The sequence below is a fragment of the Halichoerus grypus genome, chromosome 2 (assembly GCF_964656455.1).
Source record: "Halichoerus grypus chromosome 2, mHalGry1.hap1.1, whole genome shotgun sequence".
NCBI lineage: Eukaryota > Metazoa > Chordata > Mammalia > Carnivora > Phocidae > Halichoerus > Halichoerus grypus.
In genome coordinates, this window is record NC_135713.1 from 177,712,523 (window position 1) to 177,722,854 (window position 10,332).

Consider the following 10,332-nt stretch of genomic DNA (forward strand, 5'->3'; position numbering starts at 1 on the left):
ACTGACTCAGGGTCCTATTTGATTATGTATACTGGTTGGTATCTTCAAAAATATGTTCCTTTTCCTTTTCTCCACCTAGAGTAGAGGTTGGCACGCTTTTTCTGGAAAGGGCCACAGAGTCAGTAGTTCGGGCTTATGGGCCACGGTCTGCTGTTGTCCTGCAAAAACACCATCACCGTAGGTGATTGGCTGCGTGCCAATGAAACTGTTGAGACAGAGAGCCATCCGGCTGGATTTAGCTTGCAGGCTGTAGTTTGCTGATCCCTGTTCTAGATATGAATTCCTTGGAGCAAGCATCAAGTGGGTGCCCTGGGGCCCTGAAACGGGGTTCTGCGCAATTAGGGGCTTGAGGATGACGAGGTGGCGGCCTGACATTTTCAACATTGAACTTGGGGCTTGAGATGGTAGAAAGGATGGGGAGGCGTCATTCTGCATGACCTCCTCTCTAGTCCCTGCACCTTGGCCCTTCCTGGGGGAAGAGAGAGAGGAAAACAAAGGGGCATTTGCAAGTGGCTTGAGTTCCTTGGGCCCTGAGAGTGGGAAATTAAAGAGATGCGCCGTAACCTTTCTCCACCCTCGTCTCCCTTAGCTGGCCCGAGCCCGAGCCCCGTTCTTCCTCTGTGGTCAGACAGGAAAGGTGCCTACCATGCAGGGTGACAGTCAGGGCCTCAACAATGTGACTCCAGGCCGAAGAAGGAGAATAACCGGCATCCGACAAGCATTTACCGTGCACCCCGGAGCACTGTGGATTCCCAGTAATCCAACAATAATAGTATCAACGCTGAGGTCAGTGCTATGGTTCTTCCTGTCATGTAGATGAGGACGGAGACAGGGGAGGCAACCTGCCGAGGCTTTTATAGCTGCTCATGAGTGGAGCAAAGGATCTGAACCTATGCATCTGATGCCAGGGTCTCCTCTTTGGCCCAGTGCTCTGAGCACCTCTGTGGCTGACCTTCCCATTGGCCTGTTCGATATCCATTCTACTCTTTTTTTCCTTAGTGCTGAGACTGCAGATAACACGTCCAGCTGACAAACTAGTTTCCAGTCTCCTTTGCAGCTACGTATGGTCAATGAGACGAAAGTGGGAGCTCTTTGGTTCTCTTTCCTGCTGCTGGGAATGAAACATGGTGACGGGAGCCCCAGCAGCCACGGGGAAGCCACCCCACGGATGGGAGCCACGTGCTGCCGGTGCTGGAACGGAAGCATAGAAGAAGTCTGGGGGCCACCATATCAGCTCGGGGCTGCCTTATGCTGGCTGTTTCTTCTTCTTCTTTTTTTTTCTTGTAACATGGGAGAGATAAATCTCTATCTTGTTTAGGCCACATTGATCAGGTCTCTCTTACAGGAAGATAAATGCAATTCCTAAGTGTTAAAGCCTCAGAGAAGGTCTGTAGCTGCCGGTCTTATAACGCACATGAGATGTGCTAAGAGGAGTCCGTCCGGCAGGCTCCGAACACATGTCTCTTACCCTGTCCCCCTGTTCCAGAGTCATCCCATGCACTGGAGCAAAATGATAAAAATGTGGGCCAGGAATCGAACAGTGATTCAACTCCAGGGGAGGAGAGGAAGTGGGTTAAAAGGAGAAGAAAGAGCCCTTAGGGGGAGGGAGGGGTTTTCCTTCCCAACTTTGAGAGGGGTGGCCACACAAGGCCAAGAGCAGGTTCAAGGCCTTGCCTCTGAGGAACAGGGTCCCAAATTATCCATGGGTCCTGAACAGATTCGATGATCCACCATGGCCTGAGACAAAGGACCACTGTTTCTGTGTTCCTGGTCCCCGTGGGCTGACCACCCATCAGTAAGACTGCCTACCAGTGACCTGCCCCTCCCTCCCCTCCACTGTCCAGCACGCTAACCATGAGGCTACCGTCTGGGCCATCTGTCACCAAACTTGAGGGGGCTTAGGGTTATCCAGGGAGGCCAGCCATGCAGAGATCCGGGGCAGGATCTAGCTCTCACCTCTAAAAGCACAGATTGGCATCTGTTTTCATCTCATCTCCGTGCTCTGGTCTCCATGCAGGGAAACAACATAGTCAAAGGAGAGGAACCCCGCCCCCCCCCCCCCCCCCCGGTTCAAGATCCTCAGGATTGAGAGAACTATTCTCTCAAATCATGGTTTTAGGATTCCACTGGCAGATAGCTACTCAGCTCCCACTAACCTAGAAATGGCATGTGGAAATCCTCAGGGGGAAGTCTGGGGCTCTGGTACTCAGAGGTCAAGGCCATCTGAGGCCTTGGTGAGGGGGGTGAGGTTCTTGGTAAACCCATCCCACGGGAGGATGAAGACATGGTGGAAGATTGGGTTCTCACCAGAAACAAAAGAGCAGAATGCTGATAAACGCCTTTGGAGGTGGCCTACACCGGGAGATTCACCTTGAAAGAAAGTTGCTGCTGAGGTCACACACTTCACCTTGTCCTCTGCCGAGCGAAGCACTTCCCAGTTTTCCCTCAGACGTCTCCCTATCAAGACAATCTGTAGATTTCCCTCCAGTCGGCACACTGGCTGCAAAGATAATGTAGGTATTTTCAGTCAGCCCAGAGCAGGAAAGATAAGCGGGGGAGAGCCGGGGAAAACTTGATTGAGTGACTGAGATAAATGGACTATACCACAGGAAATCGAAATGCAAAAATAAGGATTGGGAGCACCTGAAATATTTAAAAAGATAGAGAAGGACGGGTGTGTGAACGGAGCGGCCTTACCCCTTCCTCGCCTGATCTCCTAAATATTGCAAAAAGAATAGAGTGGAGAGAATCTCAGAATAGAAACTAGCCATTAAGGGAGACAGAATGACAGGGTTTGGCTTACAAATGGGATGATAATTAAGAAAGGAGGAGAAATAAGAGGGGCTTGGGGTTTGATTCTTCGCCTCTGGTCTCACTTAGGTTATGTGTCAGAGAGAACACTTCCCTGGGTTGTGGTTCTGCCTTCCAGACACCTTTCTCTGGCTCTCCCTCTGGAGGGGATGTGAAGGAGCTGAGCGCTGGGCCTTCTTGGCCGAGAGGCTCTCGGTCAGAAGCGAGGCTCTGGAGACAACAGGCCCAGAGGTACTCGAGTAGCTTAAATAAAAATAGGCATTTACTTCTCTCCTACGAGCCTACCACACAGTGAGACGGACCTGAGTTCCTGCCACCAGGTCTTGGTTTTGTCCACAGCGGTGAGGCTGAGCTGCCTGGTTCCAGCCACAGGGAAAGGGAAAGAGAGAACAGAGAAGGCACATCCCCGTATCCCAAGGCTCAGGCCAGGACGTGGCGCCCCTGGAGAGCGGCCGGGTGCCTGTGGGCAGCCGTCTGGTGAGAGCGGCCCCGTCGGTCTGGGGCCTGGACTTCTTCCCTCAGGCAGGCAGGCCCCCGTGGGCGAGCTGAGTCTACTCCTCATCCGTACAAGCCGGGTCTGGTGGCAGAAGCACCTGTGAGGGGGCGGGGCATCCTTCCCCGTCTCCTTGCGAATGGTCAGCCCCTGCCCAGCCCCCTCCCTGCCCCAGCCCAGCCTGCAGGAGGCCCGAATGCTCCTTCCTGCTCATTGTGGAGGGGAAGCATTTCTGCCCAGTCTCCCTCTTTTATCCTCCCCAACTGAGAGTGAAAGCTAGCAGGGAAGGACGCCAGATCAGAGCACCCGCACCGAACAGGGTGAGCTGGAGCTCCGGACCGGGCTCAGCAGGGGAGTGGAGAGCGCAGAGCACCCCGTTCTGTCTGCGGCGAGGGGGTGTTTCTTGCACGGGCAGGACGGGGGTGGGGGGGCTCGGCGCCAGCCTGCTCTCCCTCAGGGCAGTCGCCGCGGGTCACACGGGTCACAGGGGTCACACGGGCCTCGGCAGCAGTTGCGGAGCCAGAGGACTAGTCTTTCCAGCGTCTGTCCCCCAGCGCTACCACCTCCTCAGTCAATACGCGCACCGCAGGCAAGCCAGATCTGATGGCTTCAGCCCTCCCAGACAGAACCTAATTCCCCTCTCCGTTTTTAAGGATAAAAATCTATGCATAAAACGCCGGAATGATTCAGAGGGCATGGGAGAGCTTATCTCCTTTTTCCTTCATATCATCAGCTTGGCATTTCTTGAAACAATAAAACTATTTTCTTTCTTTAGACATGAAACATGGCCTCAGAGACCTTGCCTTGCAATCAGAAGACCGGGGCTCCCTCGGGGGCTCCATGAAGAACTCGGTCCTGGCTGCAAACAGTTCTCTCCTCAAGGCGTTTCTCCTGTACAAGGGGGAGCAGGCCGAGCGTGCAGGGCTCAGGAATTTGCAAGAAAGAATGTGTTTATGCTGGAAGAATACTCCAATATTCTAAAGATACCAGCTACTCCGACTACCCACCTGGATCCCACGGTTCAGGTGGCTGATGCATAGCCAGAGCTCGCCACCTAACTGGCTTCTGCTGAAATCTGTAGTCTCATTTAGACACAAAACCTCGAAGAAACCTCTGTCCCAAGTCCCAAGGGTACACCTCGTCTCCTCCCTGTCCTGGTCAGTCCAGTCTCTTGTCAGGACACTTTCTTGTCAATCTGAACATTTTGAAACGCAGAGGTTGAAGTTCTCTTCTTTCTTTTTAAAAGATAGGGTTTAGGGGTGGCTCAGTTGGTTAAGCGTCTGCCTTCGCCTCAGGTCATGATCCCAGGGCCCTGGGATCGAGTCCCACGTCAAGCTCCTGATAGAGTTTATTTTCCACTCTCTATTTAAGTCATGCAGTTCAGTATAAAAAAAGGGACAATATGGGGCGCCTGGGTGGCTCAGTTGGTTAAGCGACTGCCTTCGGCTCAGGTCATGATCCTGGAGTCCTGGGATCGAGTCCCGCATCGGGCTCCCTGCTCGGCAGGGAGTCTGCTTCTCCCTCTGACCCTCCTCCCTCTCATGCTCTCTGTCTCTCATTCTCTCTCTCAAATAAATAAATAAAATCTTTTAAAAAAAAAAAAGGGACAATATGGAGTGAACAGGTGATTGAATGAGCTGGGCTTGGTAGGGTGTAAGCAGAAAGTAAAGTTCTTCTTCCCTCCACTGCCCTGCACACTGTCTCTGAGGATTCATTTCCCCTTACTCCTGTTTTTTGGATACTCCCAAGTACTAATGAAAAGTCTCATTTCTTCCAGTAATAAACTGTCAATCAAGTTCAGTCTCCCATGAAACTCTTGTGCAAAGTGTCGTTTCTTCCCTCCCTAAGCTTGGCCTGGGGGTGCAGGGTGTGGTCGGCTTCTTCTCTGTTTTCTCCCTGCTCTTCCTTCTATCCTGACTTGGTGGGCTGTCTCTGCCTCGGCCAGTGTGGAAGAAGAGTGGGGCAGAGATTTAAGGGTCTGGCTAGGGGCGCCTGGGTGGCTCAGTCGTTTTGTGTCTGCCTTTGTCTCAGGTCATGATCCCGGGGTCCTGGGATCGAGCCCCGCATCGGGCTCCCTGCTCAGCGGGAAGCTTACTTCTCCCTCTCCCACTCCCCCTGCTTGTCTTCCCTCTCTCGCTGTGTCTCTCTCTGTCAAATAAATAAAATCTTTGAAAAAAGGAAAAAAAAAAGGGTCTGGCTAGGTCTTGGTTGGCCGGAACGGTTGTCACGTGGTGTCCTCTGGGTTGTGTTTCTCTTTCGGGTTCTTTGGAGACACCAGCTCCCCAGAGACCAGGGTCCCAGAGCAAATGTCAGATGATGTCTAAGAAAGCACCCCAAGGGCCAAAGCTGGCACTCTGTATGCAGGAATGGTCATCCAAAAAGCGGGCCTTAGGTAGGGAGACAAGCTGATTGTCAAGCCATGAAAGGTGGGAACAGGAAAAGGAGGGAGGGGGGTCCAGGTCAACATGGGAGATTGTTCCTGTCAAGCCTGGGCTAGAGGTGGATTATAAGGGCCGCACAGCTTTTTTTAAAGGAGCCAGGCTGGGAAGAACAGCATGTTGCCGGTCTCATCAAGCTCATTGTCTTCACTGTTGCCAAGGTTGTCATCATCAACAACAGCATCCTAAAAGGTGGGGAAGGATGAGTTTCTTTGTGGAATTAGGAGACCCCTTGGGGGACCACCTGGATTAAATGCAGCTATTTCTTATCCTCTTCCTCTGCCTGCTAAGGAAAGGAACCTTCTGGGCCCCCAGTACTCTGCATTGTGTTCTCCTTAGAGGACAGTGTGATGGAGGCCTCTTTCCTGTTAGTGCCCTGACCTGCCTCATACCTCTTCTCCACCCCTTCTCCCCGTAAACGAGGCAGGAAATCAACACAGGAACTCGGCATCCATTTATAAGCCCAGCTCACGTCTTGCTCGTCATTAAAAAGGCAGAAATCCATCTCATCTTGCATTGTCTTCTCAATACTTTCCACTCACTTGGTCAAGGACTCTTCCCAAAGCTTTAAGTCTCAGATAGCAAGAAAACCCCAACTTTCCAGAGATATTTACTACTCTCAGTTCAGTTTTTTTTCTTTCTCTTTCTCACCCAAATTGTCCAGGGGACAGAATAGGGGTGGGTTAGGAAAGAGACAGATCAATCTAAAATGTTGAGGCTGATGGCTAATGGCCTTTAGATTGCCAAAATTGAGTAAACAGATTTAGCACACTGATTCAACATATTAATTGTTTGTTAACCTTTGCATAACCTTTAGGAAGTCTTTGAATGTGTGGATTTAAAACCCAGAGTACACCCGAGGTATTCCCATGGCACAGCCCACTTTTGCAAGGTGTTAAAACTCATTAATTTTCTGTTGAAGCTGGACAGGAAAGGGGAGTTTGGAGGAACAAAGCATACCAAATAGAGAACTAATCAAGCAAATTAATGTATGCAGAAGGCTCTCTCCTCGGCTTGTGGAAATATCCATTTGTTACCTATATAAGCTATAATTACATAAAACGCGAGCCATCGCGAGATGGAGTGTGATTTAAGGGTTGAGAGAGCAAACATAATAACAATAGCGTTAATACTAATAGACGTCATTTGCTCTAATGATGTCAGCCCTTGGCTAAAGCCCCTCTTGCGGGCTCTCTGAGCACCTTGGCCATATTCATTAAGGCTCTCGCTGTGAAGGTGGGAGGGTTGCTCAGAACCATCCCCCTCTCCCCTCAGGTGGAGAGGAGACACCAGAGCTGGGAAGAGGTTGAGGAACCCCACTGCCCACCTCGCTGCCCTGCCTCCTGCGCCCAGGCAAGCTCCAAGCTGGAATGGACCTGCCCACCCGGGGGCAGGCAGGACGGGCCTGGTTCTGTGACGCTAAGGAGAAGAATGGACCCCCGACGGTCTTCTAGTAACTGAATTGTTCACGGTTCAACACTTTTCAGGGTAGGAGACACCCTAGGAGGCCTGCAGATCTGTCTCCTGGGCTGTAGCCTCCAAACTTTCAATGAAGACCGTCGCCTGCCTTGTCCTTCGAGCCCTGGAGAAACACGTTGCTGATTCTTTGGGTCCCCTGGGTGCTTCGGTGTGACGTCTGAGACTGTTTTCTTCTCTTCCAATCGAAGTCCCACCCCCTGCTATTTTGTTTGGTCTCAGTCCCTCCTCCTCAGTCTACTTGAGGCTGTAAGTCCTCCCCCAAGGACGGGCGTCGCGTTAATCCTTTATACTGCCTCTCCCCGAGGTTAGGGGCGTATAGTCAGCAATCGTGGGATTGCTTTTATTGAGGGTGGTCCTTTGGAGTCTCGCAGGGAGGCTGCCCGGGGTCAGATGGGCTCCAAATCCCTCTGGCTGTCATTCATCCTGATGGCAACCCCGCTTTTCTGAGCAAGCCAGACAAGGGCTCGGGCCACTTTCTTGGTGCAGATGGCGTGAGCAGGCCTGCAGCCCCTGTTCTCTGCAGACCCGTCGTCTTTTCTGTCCTTCCGCCCTCGGCCTTGGGCCTGTCTCACCCTGCATACATGTCCACCCACCACCTCCTGTAAGCAGTTGCATAAAACCTGGCTCAGCTCTTGGAGACATTTCCTTGCCTCTTTTTTTTTTTTTTTTTTTTCAGCTTTTGTCTGTTGCAAAACAAAGTGTTTGGATGAGGTGACTCTAAGGTGGCTTCCAGGACACAGATGAAGAGGGAAGATGACACGTCTGTCCTGGGCCTCACAAGGGTCTACACTAGTGGCCTCCCTCCCTGTGGCCGGCCTGCTCCCGGCCCCTGGAAATGAGAAGCCTGCCCTCATCTGGACAGGACGCCATGAGGAGGTGGGGCTTCTGGACTCACACCGGGTCCTCCAAGGAAGGCTTCCAGACCTGGGGGCCGTGAGCCCGGCCCTGCCCAGCTAGCATCCCGCAGATGTCCCTGCTGCGCCCGTCTCTCCCCATCGCCCGCCACATACCTGGGCCGCACCATCCTGTACTTTTTGTACAGTCCTGGCTTTTGAGCTGCTCGGGCAGCACCCTGGGGCCCGTCAGGCCTCCTTCTGCAGTCTGAGTCCCTCTGAGGATGACCTTGACCTACAGAAGTGATGGAGAGATACCAGCTTCTTAAAGCACTGCCCTGCCTCTTGGTTAGAAGCAAAAGCCAACAACAACAACCAAGACTAAAGAACTAAAGAGAAAGCAAAAAGAATCTCACCTTCCACACGACAGAAACATCATGAAAAGAGCACAGGGTATGAGTCACGAAGCCAGGTATCAGCTGTGGGACCTTGGGCAAGTCATCGGGCTTCTTCCTGTTTCTCAGCCAGCTGACTGCCAATGCAGCTCCAAGGTCAAGTGAGATAATGCAGGAAACTATGGATGGCCTGCGTGTAGCAGCCGGGAGGGGAAGACTTCCTGTGTGCTGAGCACTTTGGGGAGAGCTTGACATGCACCATTTCCCGCTATGCTCCCACCTGCCCTATGAGGTTGGTAGTCGTGTTGGCACGATCAGCCCCCTTGATCGATAGCTAAGGAAGTGGAGGCTCAGAAAGTCACTGGCCCGAAGTACATGCTAGTAAGGGGTGGGGCAGGGATTTGCACCCAGGCTCCCTGATGCCAAATCCCGACGAGGTGGCCGTTTCTTAAATGCTCTTACATTTTGCATTGCTGTCTCGAGCTTGCATTGTTCGCTTTGGCTTGGAGTGAACAAGTAAAGGCTTGTGCACTGGGTGGTGGCCTAGACACAGGAAAAGTAGCAAATGCAGTGGCGTCCTTCCCTGGCAAAATTCACAGGACGCACGGGCTGGGTCCTCTGATTTAAGGAAGAGGCCCCTCGCTGGTGTTTGGAAGCTGCTCCTTCTTTTATTTTTTTAAAGATTTTATTTATTTGAGAAAGAGAAGGAGAGAGAGCGAGTGTGCGAGCATGAGCGGGGGGTGGAGGAGTAGAAGAGGGAGAGGGAGAAGCAGGCTCCCCGTGGAGCAGGGAGCCTGACGAGGGACTTGATCCCAGGACCCTGGGATTGTGACCTGAGCCGAAGGCAGATGCTTAACCGACTGAGCGACCCAGGCGCCCCTGGAAGCTGCTCTTGCTGAATGAGCCGGCCAGGCCTTCTTCGGAGCTCCCGAAGCTTCCAGCCCCCCTGGGTGGTTTCTCTGTTCAGTCCCTGGGTTCTCCGGGTCCTATGGTGTGGTTGCGGCTCTCTGTGGCTCATTCGCATCCGTTTCTAAAGCCGGGCCTGCTGTTGGCTGCAACTTCACGAATGTACCTTCCACACACCCCATCACCCCAGGCCACCCCCACACACGCCCACCCCCCACACACGCACCCTGGGATTGCAGTCAGACACTCGAGGGAAACTGAACGGACCGGAATCCTAGAGCCGCTCTGTCCGACGTGGTAGCCCCCAGCCCCCAGCCCCCAGCTGCGGAATACTTGGAAGTGTGCCCAGTCCCCGCGGAGATGTGCTGTTGGGCAACATACCCAGCGGATTTTTGAAGGCCTCGTATGAAAAAGAAGAATATAAAATATCTCAATACTTGTTTACAATTTAAGTTTAATTTTCTTTTCTTTTTTTTTTTTTAAAGATTTTATTTATTTATTTGACAGAGAGAGATACAGCGAGAGAGGGAACACAAGCAGGGGGAGTGGGAGAGGGAGAAGCAGGCTTCCCGCGGAGAAGGGAGCCCGATGCGGGGCTCGATCCCAGGACCCTGGGATCATGACCTGAACCGAAGGCAGACGCTTAACGACTGAGCCACCCAGGCGCCCCAAGTTTAATTTTCAAAATAAAGATATAATTGACATATAACATGGTATTAGTTTTGGGTGTACAACCTGATGCTTTGATATTTGTATTTATTGCGAAGGGATGACCACAATACGTTCATTTACCGTTCATCACCACACATAGTTACAAATTTTTTTTTTCCTGGTGATGAGAACTTTTAAGATCTACTCTCTTAGCAACTTTCAAATTTACCATACAGTACTGTTAACTATAGTCACCATGTATAGATTATATGTTGAAATAATATTTTAGATGTATTCAGCTAAATAAATCATATTATTAGAATTAA

General features: G+C 51.8%; 1 long non-coding RNA gene across 1 annotated transcript; it reads left to right on the top strand.

The window, feature by feature from the left end:
* Positions 1-2,074: 2,074 nt before the first annotated feature.
* LOC144380544 (uncharacterized) lies at positions 2,075-10,332 on the top strand. Its single transcript, XR_013444712.1, has 3 exons — positions 2,075-4,719; positions 4,929-7,467; positions 7,898-10,332. It is a non-coding gene; the product is annotated as an uncharacterized LOC144380544 (long non-coding RNA).